Source organism: Lutra lutra, chromosome 6 (assembly GCF_902655055.1).
Source record: "Lutra lutra chromosome 6, mLutLut1.2, whole genome shotgun sequence".
Lineage (NCBI taxonomy): Eukaryota > Metazoa > Chordata > Mammalia > Carnivora > Mustelidae > Lutra > Lutra lutra.
The window spans coordinates 28,557,909-28,577,115 of NC_062283.1; the positions used below are offsets into that span (position 1 = coordinate 28,557,909).

A 19,207-nucleotide genomic window follows, 5' to 3' on the forward strand; every position below is an offset into this window, starting at 1 on the left:
CTCTTTCTTTTTAAAAAAGATTTATTTATTTTGAGAGAGAGAGAAAGCAGAGGGAGGGTCAGAGGGAGAGGGAGAGAGAAAAACCCAAGGAGCAAGAAGCCCGATGTGGGGCTCGATCTCATGACCCGGAGATCATGACCCAAGCTGAAACTACGAGTGTGATGCTCAACCAACTGCACCACTGAAGTGCCCCTCCAGCTTAGCTCGTAACTCAGGCAAATGGAAAGCAAAACCAGCCCTCAAGCAGGAGCAACTGCCCTGACAGGACCTCTCGCTGGCCCAGACCCCCCAGACCAGTTTAAGTTAACCCCCAACTCACTTCTGCACAGATGGATGATAGAATGACCTACAATTACCTTTACCTAATTATAATACTAAAACCTCCACCCAAGGAGGAGCCTCAGTCTCATTTACATAACATACAATGTGTGTACAGACATGTTTCCTTAAGATTCATGCACGGCCTTAGGCCTGCCTCTACATTTGATGACAAAGGCTTCATTATCTAAATATTCATCCTAATCCTAAATAAAAGGAACTCATCGCCCTTGCTCAGGAAGTCAGATCTTTGGAAGGTATTCCCCATGATCTCCTTATTTGCTGCAAATAAAGTTTTCTTTGTGGGATAACCCAGTGCAGCTTCTGATTTACCAGGGAGCGAACTCAACATTGGTTCTGGTTATACTCTTGCTAGCTGGCGGGACTTAGGAAAGTAAAGATGAGAGGGGAAAGTCCTGCTGGTGTGACAGGAATGTGTGTGGTTTGTGGAACTCTGAAGGGGCTGGCTGGAATAGAAAATTAGAAATACTGAAAATGAGATTAAATAAACAAGATGGAAGCCAGATCTCAGTGAGGGTCCAGGAAAACAGACAAAAGGATCTTTATCTGGTATCATTAGAAACAGGAGGCATTGAACTTTTGAGTAGGGGTGCTGTACAATCAGAGGCATTTAAAAAATTTTAATCTGGCACTGACATGATAGACATGTTGAGGAAGGGTGGAAAAACAGGAAGCATTAGGCTGGGCGGAGGGGAGACTGATTTCACAATCCAGCTGTGAGGTAGGTGTACATCTGAGAGGCATTTACTAGACAATATGTTCAAATTGATGTCTGGCCTGATAGGGAGTTTCAGACTGCGGTGGCCAACACACAGAATTTACAGGGTAAACAGAGCAAACCTACCTTGGTAGGTGTTTTTGATTGGGTCACTTAGAAGCAGAACCTGGCATGGGACTTTTGTTCAAGGGATTGATTGAGGGAGGAGGAGGAGGAGAGTGAGGGAAATGGGATGGCAAAGGGGAAGAAGCTGAGCACATGTGTGGGCTGAGCCCACAGGGAGGCTCTTGGCACAGATGGCACAAGAGTGGGCTCCAGCTGGAAGCAAGGGGGCTGGTGTTTTGAGGCCCTACATCAGGTAGTCATTGACACAGGCCTGCCCAAAACACACGTAAGCGGGGAAGGTTTGGGTCCCATTTGGTCCAGGGAAATTCAACAGAAAAGGGGGCAGCTATGTGTGGTTTTTAGACCACGTGCTTGTGAGTGATGAGTGGACCAGCTGCTAAAAAGGATCTGAGAGGGGCCCAGACAGCATCCATTTCAGTGTGTCAATTTTGGTGTGTTGGATTTGAGGTGGCGAAGAAATAAGGTATTGCTATATGACTAGTGGGAAATGGGAGCTACAAAATAGGAGTTCATGTAGAAGGATAGGGCTAGCTAAGCAGAGTCTGGAGTGAGGGACTTCAGCAGACCGATCGTTCCAGCAAGAAAGAATGAGCTCTTCGAGTGCCCTGGATAGAGAGAAGGGAGTAAGACTTTGGAAAGTAAGTTGGTTATACCCTAGAAGGAAGGTAGGTGAGAGAAGAGGAACCCATGAATATAACAAGGCAGAGATCAGTAGAAAGGTATTTTGGTGTGGTAGTTGAACTTACATTGTCCCTGGAAGTCAACGGAAGACGACGTTGAAGAAGGATGAGTCTGGAAAAAAAGTAGAGGTGTTTTGTTTTATTTTTTGTTAGTTCAGATGTTGTTGGTGGCCTTTGAGGGGACAACTTGACAGCAGAGCTGGCTTAGAAACCACATGGTGGGAGCTAGTAATGCTTTCCGTGTTTAATGCCATTCCATTCTAATTCTTAACTCTTTTAGGGCACTTCCTGCTTCAGTTGATATGTGCTCATTCTTGCTTGCCCTAAGATTACTCTATGTTCTAGTTACCTAATGTTGCCTAATAGATTACCCCAGGATTTAGCAGCATGAGACACCCTTTGTTATATTCACGGGTTCTGCGGGTTGGGAATTTGGATAGAGCCCAGTGGGGATGGCTGGTCTTTGTTCCATGATGTCTGAGGCTGCAGCAGAAAGACTCAAAACTGGGGCCCCAAATCATCTGCAGGATTCTTCATGCACATACCTGACAGTGGATGCTGGCTGTTGGCTGGGGGCTCCAGTTTCTCTCCTGGGGGCCTAGATTGGGTTTGGGACTTGATCCCAGGACCCTGAGATCATGACCTGAGCTGAAGGCAGCGGCTTAACCCACTGAGCCACCCAGGCACCCCTCCATTTACTTCTTATGACTAACCCCTTTATTCAACAACCATCAATAATAACATCAATGGAAGGAACTACCTGAGGCTTAGAGGGGTAAGCCCAGATGACCTAGCGGGAGCTCTGTGGTAGCATGAACCCAGGGTTGCTGGGTTGATGTTGCTTCTACTAAGAACTGGATGCCTCTGAAGAGCAAATAAAACCTGTGGAGACTGGGACTGTTTCTTCAGTGTCCCTGCTTCCTCCATACTCACAACAGCACAGGGTCAACACCAAGGCTACGAACAGAGATCCCTTACCCACTGACCGACTGACTGGTCCTGCATTTGATACACCCATTTAATATGATGATTTTTAAAAAAGATTTTATTTATTTATTTGACAGACAGAGATCACAAGTAGGCAGAGAGGCAGGCAGGAGAGAGAGGGGAAAGCAGGCTCCCTGCTGAGCAGAGAGCCCAATGTGGGGCTCAATCCCAGGACCCTGAGACCATGACCCAAGCTGAAGGCAGAGGCTTTAACCCACTGAGCCAGCCAGGCACGCCTTAATATGATGATTTAATGTAATTTTGTATTTCTTTCCTCAGGAGAGCAGTCATGGGCCAGGGACTCTAAGGCTGCATTCAACTTACGGGCTGGAAGGCCAGGATGAAGCTGCTTTTTGTCTCTCTGCGCTAGCAGGGAGTAAGGCAGCACTCATGTCAGGAGTGCGAGGGAGTGGGAGACGCCCAGGAGCATTCAGGTGGAGCAATTAGAGGGTGATGTGAGGTAACTACAAAGGAAGAACAGGAGGGCTGGAAGGGAAGTGGCTGAAGCAATTCCTGTGGGTCCAGCTCAGAGAGAGGAGGGGAGCCAATTTCCGCCCCCTCCTCAACTCACATCCCAGCCCTAAACATGTTTCACAGCCTGGGGGCGGGGGGAACTCTGGCAATGGACCCAGTGGGAGTGGCAGGGGTGCTTATCATGATCAGGAGTGGGTAGGAACAGATCTTAAAACTTATATCAGGTCTCAATTTTCCACCCCCTGCCTATCCTATGCCCTACACCCCTTTCCACCCAAGCCAATCTTTGACATTATCTCTTTAGAAATGTCCTTGGGCTAGCAGTTTGTTTCTCAGAGATAGCAGATCAGGAAGGCCCTTCGGAAACCACCGTTTCCACTTCCACTGTAGGGGCAGAAAGCATGGGGCAGCCCAACTTGGGAAGTAACAGAGGACCAAAGCTGGCTCTGTGTTGTAGGACTACTTACTGCCTTCATCAGGTCCTCGCTGTCCAGCATCAGCCCTGCAGGGCCTGCTCAGGGGGTCTTTTTGCCTCTGCTTTCTCCCCATCCTGCTTGCCTCTGCTAAAAGCTGTATTCTCTCTGCTCAAGCCCTCTGAACATAGCTCCCTTTAACTTTTCATCTTATCCCCACTCCTTGGCCTCATCTTCATGGCCCTTGGTGGACTTGGCTTCAACTGTCTCATTTGTGAGTCACCCTGGCTGCTTTGTTCCAGTCCCACCAATGTGCTTATTGCTCTCTCCCACGTAGGAATCACTCACCGCTTACGTCCCCAATCCCTCTGGAATATGCTCCTTCCTCCATGACACCCATTCTCTCTGATCATTTATTATTTTGTTTAAACTAACAATGCTGTTCCCCTGCCTCTGATAACGAAAACAATACAAGTTTGTTGGCGAAAATCTGTAAAATGAAAAATGTATACAGAAGAAATTGAAAGAACCCATGATTCTGCAACCTGATTTTAACTAACATTACCATTTTGGTGGGCTTCCTTCTAGTATTCTCCTCACCAGAACTCCTTCCTGCCTCAGGCCTCCATGCATGCTTGTTATTCCTTCTACTTAGAAGTCACTCTCCCTCTCGATCCCTCTTCCCTCTTCCTGCTCCCCCCCTTCTTCTCTTCCCTCTTCATTCTGTGAGTAAATCAACCCATGTGTGTAATCATAAAGGTCATTCTTTCAGGATAACCTTTCGTCTACCCCCAAGTTATGTCTCTCTATTACACACTCAGAGTACCCAGTACTTTTCCTTGTAGCACTTACCACAACTAGAAATAAACCATCATTTTTGTCCTCATGTGTTTAATGTCTGTCTAAGCTGCTTGACTTGACGTAAGGTCCATGACTTGCTTGCTTGTTTACTCTGTGGACCGGCATCTACCACAGCACCCCGTATACAGAAAACACACAACACATCGCACCAAGACACCTTCCTAGAATAACCATACACCTGTCCTCTCAGCACTTTAAGATAATCGATTTAACAAATATAATAAATCAATCACCATACAAGACCTGATTCTGGGAAAAGGTTACCTGGTTCTTGCCCCAAGGAGTCCTCAGTCTTTTGAGGGAGACAGACAAGTAAGTGGAGGATTCTAAGATGTCCCTGATGGTCAGTTATAAGTATATGTGGTCAATAGTGTTAAGTAAAGCATAGGGGAAGAGTCTCCAAATTAACCTTGATGGAGATGATGCAATGGCTTTAATTTGTCCTTGTTAGCACATTTACTTCACAGAATCATGGGTTTCCAGCTCTTTCTGTAATGTGAGGAAACTAAAGCAGTGAAGGGCAATAAAGTGACTTGGTCAAAGCCACCGAGTAATTTATTGGTGGCCGGTCTGAGATTAGAGCCTCAGTCTTGAGACTCCCAGTCCAGTACTCCTCCTAACTATATCGTAGGGGCCTTTGGAATCTGCCTCCTTCCTCTTTACATTCCCCAAGTCCTGCTGATTTTACCTTGTAAAGGTTTGTCCAGTCTGTCTGCTTTTCCTCCACTCCCTTTCACCATGCTTCCTGCCTCCATTGTCTCTAGCCTGGGTCCCACACTCACCTCTGACCTTGTGTCTCTGCTTCTAGTCTTGTCCTGCTCAGATTCCTTCCCCATTTTGCAGCCAGGGTGAGCCTCCACAGGCCTAACTGTGAGCATGTATATCCCCAGCTTAAAGCCTCGAGGGGTACAGCTGGTTAAGCATCAGGCTCTTGGTTTCAGCTCAGGTCCTGATCTCATGGGTCAGGAGACTGAACCTCTCATCAGGCTCGGCCAGTGTGGAGTCTGCTTTGGATTCTCTCTCCCTCTGTCCCTCCTGCTCATGCTCTTGCTCTCTCGTGTAACTAAATAAATCTTTTTTTAAAAAATATTTTATTTATTTGACAGAGAGAGATCACAAATAGGCAGAGAGACAGGCAGAGAGGGGGAAGCAGGCTCCCCACTGAGCAGAGAGCCCTATGTGGGGCTCGATCCCAGGACCCTGAGATCATGACCTGAGCCAAAGGCAGAGGCTTTACCCACTGAGCCACCCAGGCACCCCATAACTAAATAAATCTTAAAAAAAAAAAAAAGCCCCATTGAGTTTTTAGTTCAAAATTCCCAATGTGGCATATTAGTTTATAACAAAATACCTCAGACTGGGTGGCTTAAACAACAGAAATTTCTCACAGTTCTGAGGGTTGGAAGTCCAAGATCAAGGTGTCAGCAATGAGGTTTAATTCTGAGGCCTCTTCTTTTTTTTCCCACATCAGGCAGGTTGCCAAGGTTGTAATAAGGTTTCGGAAAGGCACATGTCACACAATGGCATGAACACCCAACCGTCATTCTTACGAACCACAAAAGGATCAGAGACCTCTTCTTTTGACTTGTAGGTGGCCACTGTCCCCCTTGGGACATATGAAAATATGGCCTTTTCTCTGTGTGTACATGAGAAGACAGAGATCCCTTGTATCTTCTCCTCCTTTTATAAGGATACAAACCCCATCAAATTAGGGGCCCATTCTTCAGACCTCATCCCTATCTCCAAATATAGTCACATTGGAGTTTAGGGCTTCAACAGATGAATCTTGGGGGCACACAATCACATTCACAGCACATGGTCTACCAAACCCTTCTTAACCCAGCCTGCTTTACCAGCTTTGTCTAAGCCCCTACCCTCTCTGCTTCCATGCTTCTGTATCTCTAGTCTCTCTTGGTTCCTTGAACTTGCTCCATTCTCTGCAGCTCTGATCCCTCCATCACCTTCCTTTCTTTCTCTGCCTGTCCTATTCCCATTTTTAGCTTTTGTAAGGAAAAATCTATCTAGCCTTGGAGCAAATAGATATGGTTTTGCCTTCTTTGGCTCTGAGTCCCCCAAGATATCACAGTCCCTGTCTTGGATCTCTTTGAGAGCTGCTTGCCTTTTTGAGAACCGAGACCTGAAGAGGACTGATTACAAAGTAGAGTGTACAACCCCCACTGGAGCCAGAGACTCGAACTCAGTCCTCCTTTATTGGTTTCCCCCTTTTGGACCTACATCTTGCCCTTTCAATTTCTGCTTGGAGAGACCGCTGAACTTATTTCTGGGGGGACATGGCTCTCCCTTGCCTAGGAAGCCGTAAACTCAGTTTCCCTCCTCTGCCAGCTCAGATGTCTTTGTATTTTGGTTACTCTTAAGTCTCAGTTTAAATGTCTATTTCTGAGGGAGGCCTTCCCTGATACCCCATCCTGTGTTTTGTCCTCTGGCTCTCCATTCCTGTGGCAGCCGGTGCTCCCCCTTTTGTAAGAGTTACTACCTCATTCCTGTATTTTTCATGTCTGTCCTTCTGAGCTCCCTACGGCAGGGGGCCTCTCTGCTTGGTTGCAGTATTCCCAGGTTATTGCAGAGCCTGGCTCCTAGCAGGTTATGAGAAACTGTTAACTTTTTTAGTAGATGCTCCATAAATATTCATTGGCTTGAGTTGTTCTCAAATAGTTTCTCAGATAGTCGTGTATGCATTTTGTTGTCTAAATTGGACTGAAAAAATTTTAAAAGATTTTTATTATTTATTCAACAGAGACATAAAGAGCACAAGTAAGCAGAGTGGCAGGCAGAGGGAGAGGGAACAGGGAGCCTGATGTGGGGCTTGATCCCAGGACCCTGGGATCATGACCTGAGCCAAAGGCAGCCGTTTAACTGAGTGAGCCACCCAGGCGCCGCTGGACTGAAATATTTTTTAAAAGATTTTGTTTATATATTTGGCAGAGAAAGAGAGAGAGTGCGCGCATGCAGGAGGAGCGGCAGGCAGAGGGAGAGGGAGAAGCAGGTTCCCTGCTGATCAGGGAGCCTGATGCGGGACTTGATCCGAGAACCTTGGGATCATGACCTGAGCTGAAGGCAGAGGCTTAACTGATGGAGCCACCCATGTGCCCCTTCATAAATGATTCTTACTGATTTTCCACACTACTGGGTATTTACCCAAAAATACAAAAACACGAATTCACTTTCCCAAAAGGCATCATATTCTAAGGATCAAATTCAAAAGAGTATGTGTGTGGCAGGACAATTCATTGTGAATTTATTGTAACAATCTATTAAGGATAAAAAAAGAATGAAAGCGTTCTCCTCTCCCACCTCTGCATAGCCAGGACTTTGTTTCCTTGAAGTTGTGGGTTTCCCAGCCCCTTGAGGAGTTTGGCTTTTTTGAGTGTGTTTTATTATTTATTTATTTCTTATTTTTATTTTATTTGTATTTTTTTCATCATGGCAAGTGTACCCTTTAATCCCCACCCTCTATCTCGCCTATCCCCCCCACCTACCTCCCTTCTGGTAACCATCAGTTTGTTTTCTATAATTAAGAGTCTGTTTCTTGGTTTGTCCCTCTCTCTTTCCCTTTTTTTCCTTCCTTTGGTTGTTTGCTGTTTCTTACATTCCTCACATGAATGAGATCATATGGTATTTGTATTTTTCAGGCTGACTTAGTGTAATACTCTATTTCTATCCCTGTCATTGCAAATAGTGAGATTTTGTTCTTTTTTATGACTGAATAATATTCCATTGTGTATATATATGCACAACCTCTTCTTTGTACATTGATTTATCAATGGAACATCTGGGCTGTGTCCATAATTTGGTTATTATAAATAATGCTGCAAGAAACACAGGGATGAATGTATTTCTTTGAATTCGTGTTTTTGTATTTTTGGGTAAATACCCAGTAGTGTGGTACTGGAACCAAGGGTAGTTCCATTTTTAACTCTTTAAGGAAATTCCATACTGTTTTCCACAATGGCTGCACGAGTTTGCATTTGTACCAACAGTGCAAGAGGGTCCCTTTTTATCTGCATCCTTGCCAACACTTGTTGTTTCTTGTGTTTTTTATTTTAGCCATTCTGATGGGTGTGAGGTGTTATCTCATTGTAGTTCGGATTTGCATTTCCCTGATAATGAGTGACATTGAGCATCTTTTTATATGTCTGTTGGCCATCTGGATGTCTTCTTTGTTTTTTTTTTTTTAAGATTTATTTATTTATTTGACACAGAGAGAGAGAGAGAGAGAGCATGTGAGCACAAGCAAGGGGAGCAGCAGGCAGAGGGAGGGGGAGAAGCAGGCTCCCCAAAGAGTAGGGAGCCCATGTGGGTCTTGATCACAGGACCCTGAGACCACGACCTGAGCTGAAAGCAGATGCTTAACCAACTGAGCCACCAGGAGGCCCTGGATGTTCATGTCTTCTGCCTGCTTTAATCGGATTACTTATTTTTCACTGTTGAGTAGTATCAGTTCTTTACATATTTTAGATACTAACTCTTTATCAGACATCATTTGCAAATACCTTCTACTCATTCAGTAGGTTGCCTTTTAGTTTTGTTGATTGATTGTTTCACTGTGCAGAAACTTTTTATTCAAATGTAGTCCCAATAGTTTATTTTTATTTTTATTTCCCTTGCCTCAGGAGATGTATGTGTATAGAAAAATGTTGCTGTGACTGATGTGAGAGAAATTACTACTTATGTTCTGTTCTAGGATTTTGATGGTTTCCTGTCTCACATTTAGGTCTTTAATCCATTTTGAATTTACTTTTGTGTGTGGTGAAAAAAAGTGGTCTGGGGGCACCTGAGTAGCTCAGTCAGTTAAGTGTCTGCCTTTGGTTCAGGTCCTGATCCCAGAGTCCTGGGATCTCATGGATCTCCCTGCTCAGTGGGAAGCCTTCTCTCTCTCCCTCTGCCACTCCCCCTGCTTATGCTTGCTCTCTCCCCCCTCTCTCTTTGTCAAATAAACAAGCAAAATCTTAAGAAAAAAAAAGAAAAGGAAAGGAAGTGGTCCAGTTTGATTCTTTTGCATGGTAGGTATCCAGTTTTCCCACACTATTTGTTGAAGAGACTTTTCCCCCAATAGATAGTCTTTCTTCCTTTGTTGAAGATTTATTGACCATATAATTGTGGGTTTATTTCTGGGGCTTCTCTTCTAGTCCATTGATCTATTTTTATGCCAATACCATACTGTTTTTTTTTTTTTAAGATTTTATTTATTTATTTGTCAGAGAGAGAGAGGGAGAGAGAGCGAGCACAGGCAGACAGAATGGCAGGCAGAGGCAGAGGGAGAAGCAGGCTCCCTGCCGAGCAAGGAGCCCGATGTGGGACTCGATCCCAGGACGCTGGGATCATGACCTGAGCTGAAGGCAGCTGCTTAACCAACTGAGCCACCCAGGCGTCCCACCATACTGTTTTAATTACTACCACTTTGTAATATAACTCGACATCTGAAATTGTGATACCTCCAGTTTTGTTTTTCTTTCTCAAAATTGCTTTGGCTGTTCAGAGTCTTTTGTGCTTCCAAACAGATTTTGGGATTGCTTCTTCTAGATCTGTGAAAAATACTATTGGTATTTCAATAAGGATTGCATTAAATCTGTAGGTTACTTTACGTAGTATAGACAATTTAAAATATATTTTATTTCATTTATTTGAGAGAGAGAGAGAGAAAGAAAGAGAGCAAGAGAGCAGGGAAAGGGGCAGAGGAAGAGGGAGAAGAAGAGGGAGAGAAACAGGCTCCCCACTGAGCAGGGAGACCAACCTGGGACTCAACACAGGGCTCAATCTCGAACCCTGAGATCATGACCTGAGCTGAAATCACAAATCAGATGCTTAACAGACTGAGCCACCCAGGCACCCCTGGGTAGTATAGATATTTTTAACATTATTTGTTCTAACACATGAGCATGGAATGTCTTTCCATTTCTTTGCATTGTCTTGAATTTCTCTCATCAGTGTTTTATAATTTCAGAGTATAGGTCTTTCGCCTATTTGGTTAAATTTATTCCTAGATATTTTATTGTTTTTGGTGCAATTGTAAACCAGACTGTTTTGTTAATTTCACTTTCTGTTGCTTTATTATTAATGTATAGGAATGCAACAGATTTCTGTACATTAATTATGTATCCTACGACTTTACTGAATTCATTTATCAGTTCTAGTAGTTTTGTGGTGGAGTAGTTAGGGTTTTCTACATATAGTATCATGTCATCTGCAAATAGGGAGAGTTTTACTTCTTCTTTACTATTTGGATGCCTTTTATTTATGTAGTATGATTGCTGACACTAGGACTTCTAATTCTATGTCAAATAACAGTGTTAAGAGTGGATATCCCTGTCTTGTTTCTGACTGCAAGGGAAAAGCTCTCAGTTTTTCACCATTGAGTATGATTTCAGTTGTAGGTTTTTCATATAAAGCCTTTATTTATTATGTTGAGGTATGTTCCCTCTAGATCTACTTTTCAGAGAATTTTTTTTTTTATCATGAATGGATGTTGTACTTTGTTTAATGCTTTTTGTTTTTTGCATCTATTGAAATGGCCATATGGTTTTTGTTCTTTCTCTTATTGATATAATATAACATGTTTGCAAATATTGAACCACCCTTGCATCCTGGGAATAAATCCCACCGGATGGTGGTGTATGATTTTTTAAAATGCATTGTTGGATTTAATTTGCTAATTTTTCCTTCATTTTTACATCTATATTCATGAGAGATATTGACCTGTAGTTCTCTTTTTCTGTGTGGTGTGTTTATCTGCTTTTGGTATCAGGGTGATGCTGGTCTCATAGAATGAATTTGGAAGTTCTCCTTCCTCCTCTATTTCTTGGAAGAGTTTGAGAAGAATAGTTATGAACTCTCTTTAAGACCTTGGTAGAATTCGCCTACGAAGCCATCTGGTCCTGGACATTGTTTTGGGGAAGTTTTTTGATTATTTATTCAATTTCTTTGCTGGTAATTGGTCAGTTCAAAATTTTTATTTCTTCCTGCTTTAGTTTTGGTAGATTATATGCTTCTAGGAATTTATACATTTCTGCTAAGTTGTCAAATTTGTTGGCATATAGGTTTTCATAATATTCTGTTACCATTGTTTATATTTCTGTTTTAGTTATTATTTGTTACTTATTATTTGTTATTTAACTATTTGTTAGTTAATTATAATTTGTTAGTTATTAATATTATTTGTTAGTGTTAGTTGTTATTTCTCCTATTTCATCAGTGGTTTTCTTTATTTAGGTCCTCTACCCCTACTCCTTCTTTTTTTCTTTTCTTTTCCTTTTTCTGTTTTGAATGGCTAGAAATTTACCAATGTTGTTCATCTCTTCAAAGAACCAGCTCCTGGTTTCATTGATCTGACCTATTGTTTTTGTTTTTAAGTCTCTATCATTTATTTCTGCTTTAATCTTTATTATTTCCTTCCTTTTGCTGGGTTTAGGTTTTGTTTGTTCTTCTTTTTCTAGCTCCTTTAGGTATAAGGATTTTTGTGTATTTTAGAAGGAAAGGAAAGAATCAGTCTGAGTGGGATTCTAAAGGAAATCCATCCCAAAGTAGGCTTTAGTTTTGCAAGGTACTGGATGTCTGGTCCGAGAGGGGAGGGTGTGGAGACAGTAGCCTACACTTTGGTTGACTCTTAGACTTCTAGGAACTCAGAGAGAAGATAGGGGATGCAGCTTCTCTAGAACATGTGGAGGTAGGTCTAGGCCTCTTCCAAAGCAGCCCCTTGGATGGAACTGGCTGCCAAGGTCCATGAGAGCTGGGCTGGGGTGCTTCGGATAGGACATTTTCAGAGCCTCGGCAAATGTCCCCGGCCCCCAGGAAAGGCCAGATCAAGACTGCAAGGAAGCACTAAATTTTTACAGTGCTCCCCCACATATAATTAAAAATAAGAGAGCTATATGAAACCAAAATAACTTAAGGATGTACTATAGATTTATGATATTTCCTAGTATGTGACTGCTTTCATGTTCTCCTTCTCTCTCCCCATCTGCTTCTCCTGCTTTTCTTCCTCCTTCTTCTCAAATATAAAATTATTTCCAAAGTTTTTATTTTTGTTTTTTCCCCCGTTCCTGGTTTGTTGGTGTCATGCATGGGTGATTAGGATCTGCCCAGGCTTAAATGAGTGACTTGATTTCTAACGGCCCCCACAGACCTGGACAAGGAGCAAGGCAGCGCTGACCACCATGGTCAGAGCAGGAGAGTCTACTATGTTTACTCAGGATGGCCAAGGGGGCAGTCTGAAAACTATTAGACTCTAGAATTCTAATCTCTGTCGGTCAGGGCTAAAGCCAGACTTGATATAAGTGAGTCTATAAAGATATAAGACATTACCTGTGCCCCAAGAGCTGTGGTCAATTCATTCTTACCTGTTATGTGTATATAGACATACACACAAATGTTTCTAGATAGAGAACGAACCAGTAACAGTGGTGACTTCTCAGAAGTAGGATTGAGTCTGCTTATTTGTTGTTTTTCTACTGAGTTTTTTTTTTAAATTGAACAGATGTTATTTTTATAATAAAAATGTACTTCAAAAATTAAAATGACAGCAACAATAAACTCTTTAGATTCCTAGTATCTTCAGATGGAAATTCCGCTTTCCAAGAAGGGTGCTTATGACCCAGGCCTGGGATATGAGAGGGGGACCAGTGATGCCTTCCAGCTGTGGTGTATCCAGTGCAGCTGGAAAAGAGGCTAAATATAGACTAGGCTATGTGGTATACCAAGATGAATCAGAGCTAGTGGTAGAACATTCCTTCATTCTACCCACCTTGTACCTAAGCTCTGGGCACTAGGATGTAGAAGTAAACAAAGCGAGGGTGCCTAGCTGGCTCAGCTGGTAGAGCATATTACCCCTGATCTTAGGGTGGTAAGTTCAAGCCCCTCACTGGGTGTGGAGGCTACTTAAAAAAAAAAAAAGGGAAGAAGAAGAAGATAAAAGAAAAAAAGTAAGCAAAGCCGACTGAGTCCTTGACCCCTAGATTTGGAGTCTAAAGGAGGTGATGTGTGGATCACACTGATACAGCAGGACAACAAGGAGGAAGAATGTGAAGCGTAGGTGGGAGGAAAATCCCAGCGTCAGGTATGGGATTAAGGTGGAGGAAGGTGTTGTGCCTTTTCCAGGGTACTTAGTTCTTCAACGCCTCTCTCTCCTCAGGACTCCTCTGCTATTTGAGGGGCTAGAAGGTATTTGTTTATTTACTTATTTATATGGGGCTTGAACTCATGACCCCAAGATCAAGAGTCACATGCCCCACTGACTGAGCCAGGCAGGCACCCTTTTCTTCCTTCCTCTTTCTTTCTTTCTTTCTTTCAAGATTTTATTTGTCAGAGAGAGAGAGAGAGAAAGCACAACTAGGGAGAGCAGCAGAGGGAGAGGGAGAAACAGGTCACCGCTGAGCATGGATCCTGATATGGGGCTTGATTCCAAAATCCTGGGATCATGATCTGAGCTAAAGGCAGATACTTAACCGACTGAGCCACCCAGGTACCCCAGAAGGTTTCTTTTTAATTTAAAAGATTTTTAAAATTAAAAAGTTATTGAAAAATTAACATACAGTAAAATTTTATTTTTTAAAACAATTTTATTTATTTACTTGACAGACAGAGAGAGATCACAAGCAGGCAGAGAAGGGGGAGGAAGCAGGCCTCCCGCCGAGCAGGGAGCCTGATGCGGGGCTCGATCCCAGGACCCTCAGATCATGACCTGAGCCGAAGGCAGAGGCTTAAACCCACTGAGCCACCCAGGTACCCCCCATCTATGAATCTTTTTTTTTTTTTTTAAGATTTTATTTATTTATTTGACAGATAGAGATCACAAGTAGGCAGAGAGGCAGGCAGGCAGAGAGAGAGGAGGAAGCAAGCTCCCTGCTGAGCAGAGAGCCCAATGTTGGGCTTGATCTCAGGACCCTGAGATCATGACCTGAGCCAAAGGCAGAAGATTTAACCCACTGAGCCTCTCAGGTGCCCCTCTATGAATCTTTTTTTTTTTTTTAAAGATTTTATTTATTTATTTGACAGACAGAGATCACAAGCAGGCAGAGAGGCAGGCAGAGAGAGAGAGAGAGGAAAGCAGGCTCCCCGCTGAGCAGAGAGCCCGATGCGGGACTCGATCCCAGAACCCTGAGATCATGACCTGAGCCGAAGGCAGCGGCTTAAACCACTGAGCCACCCAGGCGCCCTCTATGAATCTTTTTAAGAAAAGATTTTATTTGTTTATTTTTTAAAAGATTATTTATTTATTTATTTATTTGAGAGAGAGTGAGGGAAAGCATGAGCAGGAAGCGGGGCAGAGGGAAGGGGAGAAGCAGACACCTTGCTGAGCAGGGAGCTGGATGTTGGACTTGATCCCTGGAGTCTGGGATCATGACCTGAGCCTAAGGCAGCTGTTTGAGGGACTGAGCCACCCAGGTGCCCCTTAAAAGATTTTATTTATTTATTTGAGAGAGTGAAAGGGCAAGCTGGCAGAAGGGAGAAACAGAGGGAGAGAAATCCGAAGCCGACTCCATACTCAGCATGGAGCCTGACATGGGTCAGTTCCAAAAATGTGAGATCACAACCTAAGCCAAAACCAAGAGTCAGAGGCTTAACTGAGTTAATGCTGACAGGCTTAACCAAGTTAAGAAAGCATCTAGGAACCACATTTCTGTGAATCTTAATACGTGTAAAAATTCATGTAATCACCACCACAATCAAGATATAGAACAGTTTTACTGCCCCTCAAAAATCCATTGTTATTGCATTGTAGTCACATCCTTCCTCCCATCTCCCACAAATCTCTTGCTAGTTTGAGTTATTCTCCATGACTATTGTTTGTCTTTTCAAAAATGTCACATAAATGGAACAATGTAGCATATAACCTTTTAAAAAATATTTTATTTATTTGAGAGAGAAAGAGCACTCTAGAGAGAGCATCGATTGTAGGGGAGAGGAACAGAGGGAGAGGGAGAAGCAGGCTCCCCGCTGAGCAGGAAACTTGTCATCATGGGGCTCTATCCTGGGACCTTGGGATCATGACTTGAGCTGAAGGAAGATGCTTAACTGACTGAGCCACCCAGGTGCCCCTAAAAGAGTTTATTTTTAAGTAATCTCTACACCTTTCACAGGTGGGTAACCTTGAGATCAAGAGTCCTATGCCCCACTAACTGAACCAACCTGGTGTCGCAGCATGTAACCTTTTGAGATCAGATTGGTTCACCTAGCATAATAATTTTGAGAGTCATTCAAGTTGCTGCATGTATCAATAATTTTGTTTCTTTTTTTTTTTTTTTGGATAGTATTCTTTTTTTTTTTTTTTAAAGATTTTATTTATTTATTTGACAGAGAGAGACACAGAGAGAGAAGGAACACAAGCAGGGGGAGTGGGAGAGGGAGAAGCAGGCTTCCCGCCAAGCAGGGAGCCCAACATGGGCCTCGAAACCAGGACCCTGGGATCGTGACCTGAGCCAAAGCCAGATGCTTAATTACTGAGCCACCCAGGCGCCCTGGATAGTATTCCATGGTGTGGACATGCCAAGTCATGCATTTACTCATTTTAACCCAGGTTTGGGTAATTATAAATAAAGCTGCTATGAACATTTCCTGTACACGTTTTTGTATGAACATGTTTTTATTTCTCTCAGGTAAATACATAGGGGATTGTTGAGTTATATGGTAAGTGAATCGACTTTATAAGAAATTACCAATCTATGTTCTAGAGTAGACTTTGTTTTTGTTTTTGTTTTTTTTTAAAGATTTTATTTATTATTTATTTGACAGAGAGAGATCACAAGTAGACAGAGAGGCAGGCAGAGGGAGAGAGGGAAGCAGGCTCCCTGTCGAGCAGAGAGCCCGATGCGGGACTCGATCCCAGGACCCTGAGATCATGACCTGAGCCGAAGGCAGTGGCTTAACCCACTGAGCCACCCAGGCACCCTAGAGTAGACTTTGCATTCCATTGGTAATGAAGCAGAATTGCTCTGCAATATTTTTTGCTGTAGCTACTCTAATAGATCTGTACTGGTAATTCATCGTGGTTTCAAATGTCGAGCTTATTTGCCTTCTTTATATTCTCTTAGTGAAGTGTCTGTTTAAGACTTTTGCTTATTTTTGGGGCGCCTGGGTGGCTCAGTGGGTTAAAGCCCCTGCCTTCGGCACAGGTCATGATCCCAGGGTCCTGGAATCGAGCCCCGCATCGGGCTCTCTGCTCGGTGGGGAGCCTGCTTCCTCCTCTCTCTGTCTCTGCCTGCCTCTCTGCCTACTTGTCTGTCAAATAGGTAAATAAAATCTTTAAAAAAAAAAAGGATTTTTGCTTATTTTTAAATAGGGTTGTCTGTTTTCTTGCTGTTGAGTTTTGAGAGTTCTTTATATATTCTGGATAACGTCCTTTGTTGGATATGTGATTTGGAAATATTCTACTTGATTTCTTGTCTTTCCATTTTCTTTTTTTTAAAGTTATTTTGATTATTTATATATTTTTTATTATTTTATTTTTTATATTGTCTTTTTATTTTCTTTTTTTTTTTAAGATTTTATTTATTTGACAAAGATCACAAGTAGGCAGAGAGGCAGAGAGAGAGAGAGAGGGAAGAAGGCTCGCCGCTGAGCAGAGAGCCCGATGCAGGGCTCGATCCCAGGATCCTGAGATCATGACCTGAGCCGAAGGCAGAGGCTTAACCCACTGAGCCACCCAGGTGCCCCTGTCTCTTCATTTTCTTAATAGAATCTTTGGCACAATAAATTTTTTTTTAAATTTGATGAAAAGTACTCTTTTTAAAAAAATATTTATTTATTTGAGAGAGAGGGTTGTGAGGGCAAGAGAGATTGAGAGAACGAATGGGAGGAGGGGCTGAGGGAGAAGCAGACTCCCCATGGAGCAGGGATCCCGACTTGGGACTTGATCCGAGGAACCTGGGATCCTGACCTGCGCCGGAGGCAGATGCTAATCCACTGGGCCACCCAGGCACCAAAAAGTATTCTTTATCACTTACTTTTGTTGAGATGTGACTGTTCAGCAACATGTTCTAGTTTTATGTACAGCATGATTACTTTTTACATTTATATTCACTCATTTAACCACAATCTCAACATAACATCACCCTGTTATCCCAGAATATTTCCTTAAGCCACTGTCTAGTCAAAATGTAGCATTCCCCCTCATACCCTTCTTTGAAATAACTGCTATTCTTACTTCTGTCACCATAGATTGGTTTTGCCTTGAAGGTTTCAAATGACTGTGCTGCAAGGTTTGTGACCTACTTGGTTTTGTCTTAGAAAATGGAAGTCTCCAAAAACCTCACTTTGGGGAGAGATACTGATGCCCTTACCAGATGTGATGCAGAGATTGGCGAGCAAAGTGGGGTTTCTTATCATCCTGGTTCTGGCCTGCCAGCAAGCCACACTTCACAGCAGCATCCAAAAATTTGGTAGAAAGTGGCAGAAAAGTCTAAGCATGCTAAAAATCCAATGAAATGAGAAGAGCAGAGTCTCAGAAACCAAGGGCATGGGTTCAGCCTCCCTCTCTGACATTTTCTGAATCTTCTTGAAGAGACCACATAAACTTCTGGAGCCTCAGCCACTTCCTCTGTAAAATGGGAACAGTAATATCCACTGTGTTTATCAGGCCCGTTCACAGACAGATGAATCTCTTTCTCCTTCCAGGTTCCTAGGAAGACTGTATTTTGCCGCCCCATAATCTTACCGATTAACCCAAGCATGGCTATGTAACTGACTGACCAATTAAGATGTGTCTCATCTATGTGGAAGTTTTTAAAAGATTTAATTTTTAAGTAATCTTTACATCTAATGCAGGGCTCAAATTTACAACCCGGAGATGGAGATGCTCTTCCATCTGAGCCAGCCAGGCGACCCTTTTCTCTTTGGAAGTTTTAAAAGCTAGTGGGTGCTTTTTCACATTCTCTCCTCCTACTTATGGTAAATGGCAATGTTCTAGATAGTGGTTGCCCTGTCAGCCTGGGTCCTGGAGTTAGGACTATGATGACTCAAGAGTAGAGCCTCAGCTAACTCATACTGTAGGAGCAATAAATAAATTTTTGTTGCATAAAAGCCATTGAGATTTTTGGGGATGTTTATTACAGAAGCATAACCTAGCTTCTTTGGGTGATATACCATATTATGGATGTTACAAAAAATAAATGAAATAAAGGATATGAAACTTCTGGGGACACAATAAGGTTTGGCTTCTTCCTTTCAAAATCTCTTTTCTTTCTGAAGAGTCATGGGAGTACTCTTACCAGCCCAGAACCCTTGATGAGCTGTAAGAGAACAGACATCCATTCAACCACCAAGGAAAGAAGAGGAAAGGATACAAAGCAACAAAAGGTAAGAAACATGACCAATCAAGGAAGAGAAACAGTGAAAAAAGTGAAACAAAGTATTTATTTATTTGAGAGAGAGAGAGAGAGAGCGCAAGGGCAAGAGAGATTGAGAGAACAAAATATAAGAGTATAAGAACAGGAAGAAGAGGTACAGAGGATGCCCAAGACACAGACAGAGGTGATTCCAAGACAAAGGACGGATGAGGCGGATGGAACCTCTATCTGTTTGAGAGGTTCAGCCCAACCCTAGGCAAGCAATGCCATCTGTGATGGTAGCTGAACAAACAAGCTTTATTGGTTCCTGGG

At 42.9% G+C, this 19,207-nt stretch overlaps 1 non-coding gene across 1 annotated transcript; it reads right to left on the reverse strand.

The window, feature by feature from the left end:
* Nucleotides 1-6,063: 6,063 nt before the first annotated feature.
* Nucleotides 6,064-6,163, reverse strand: LOC125103455 (small nucleolar RNA U13). Its single transcript, XR_007128440.1, has one exon. It is a non-coding gene; the product is annotated as a small nucleolar RNA U13 (small nucleolar RNA).
* Between the last annotated feature and the right edge of the window lie 13,044 nt (nt 6,164-19,207).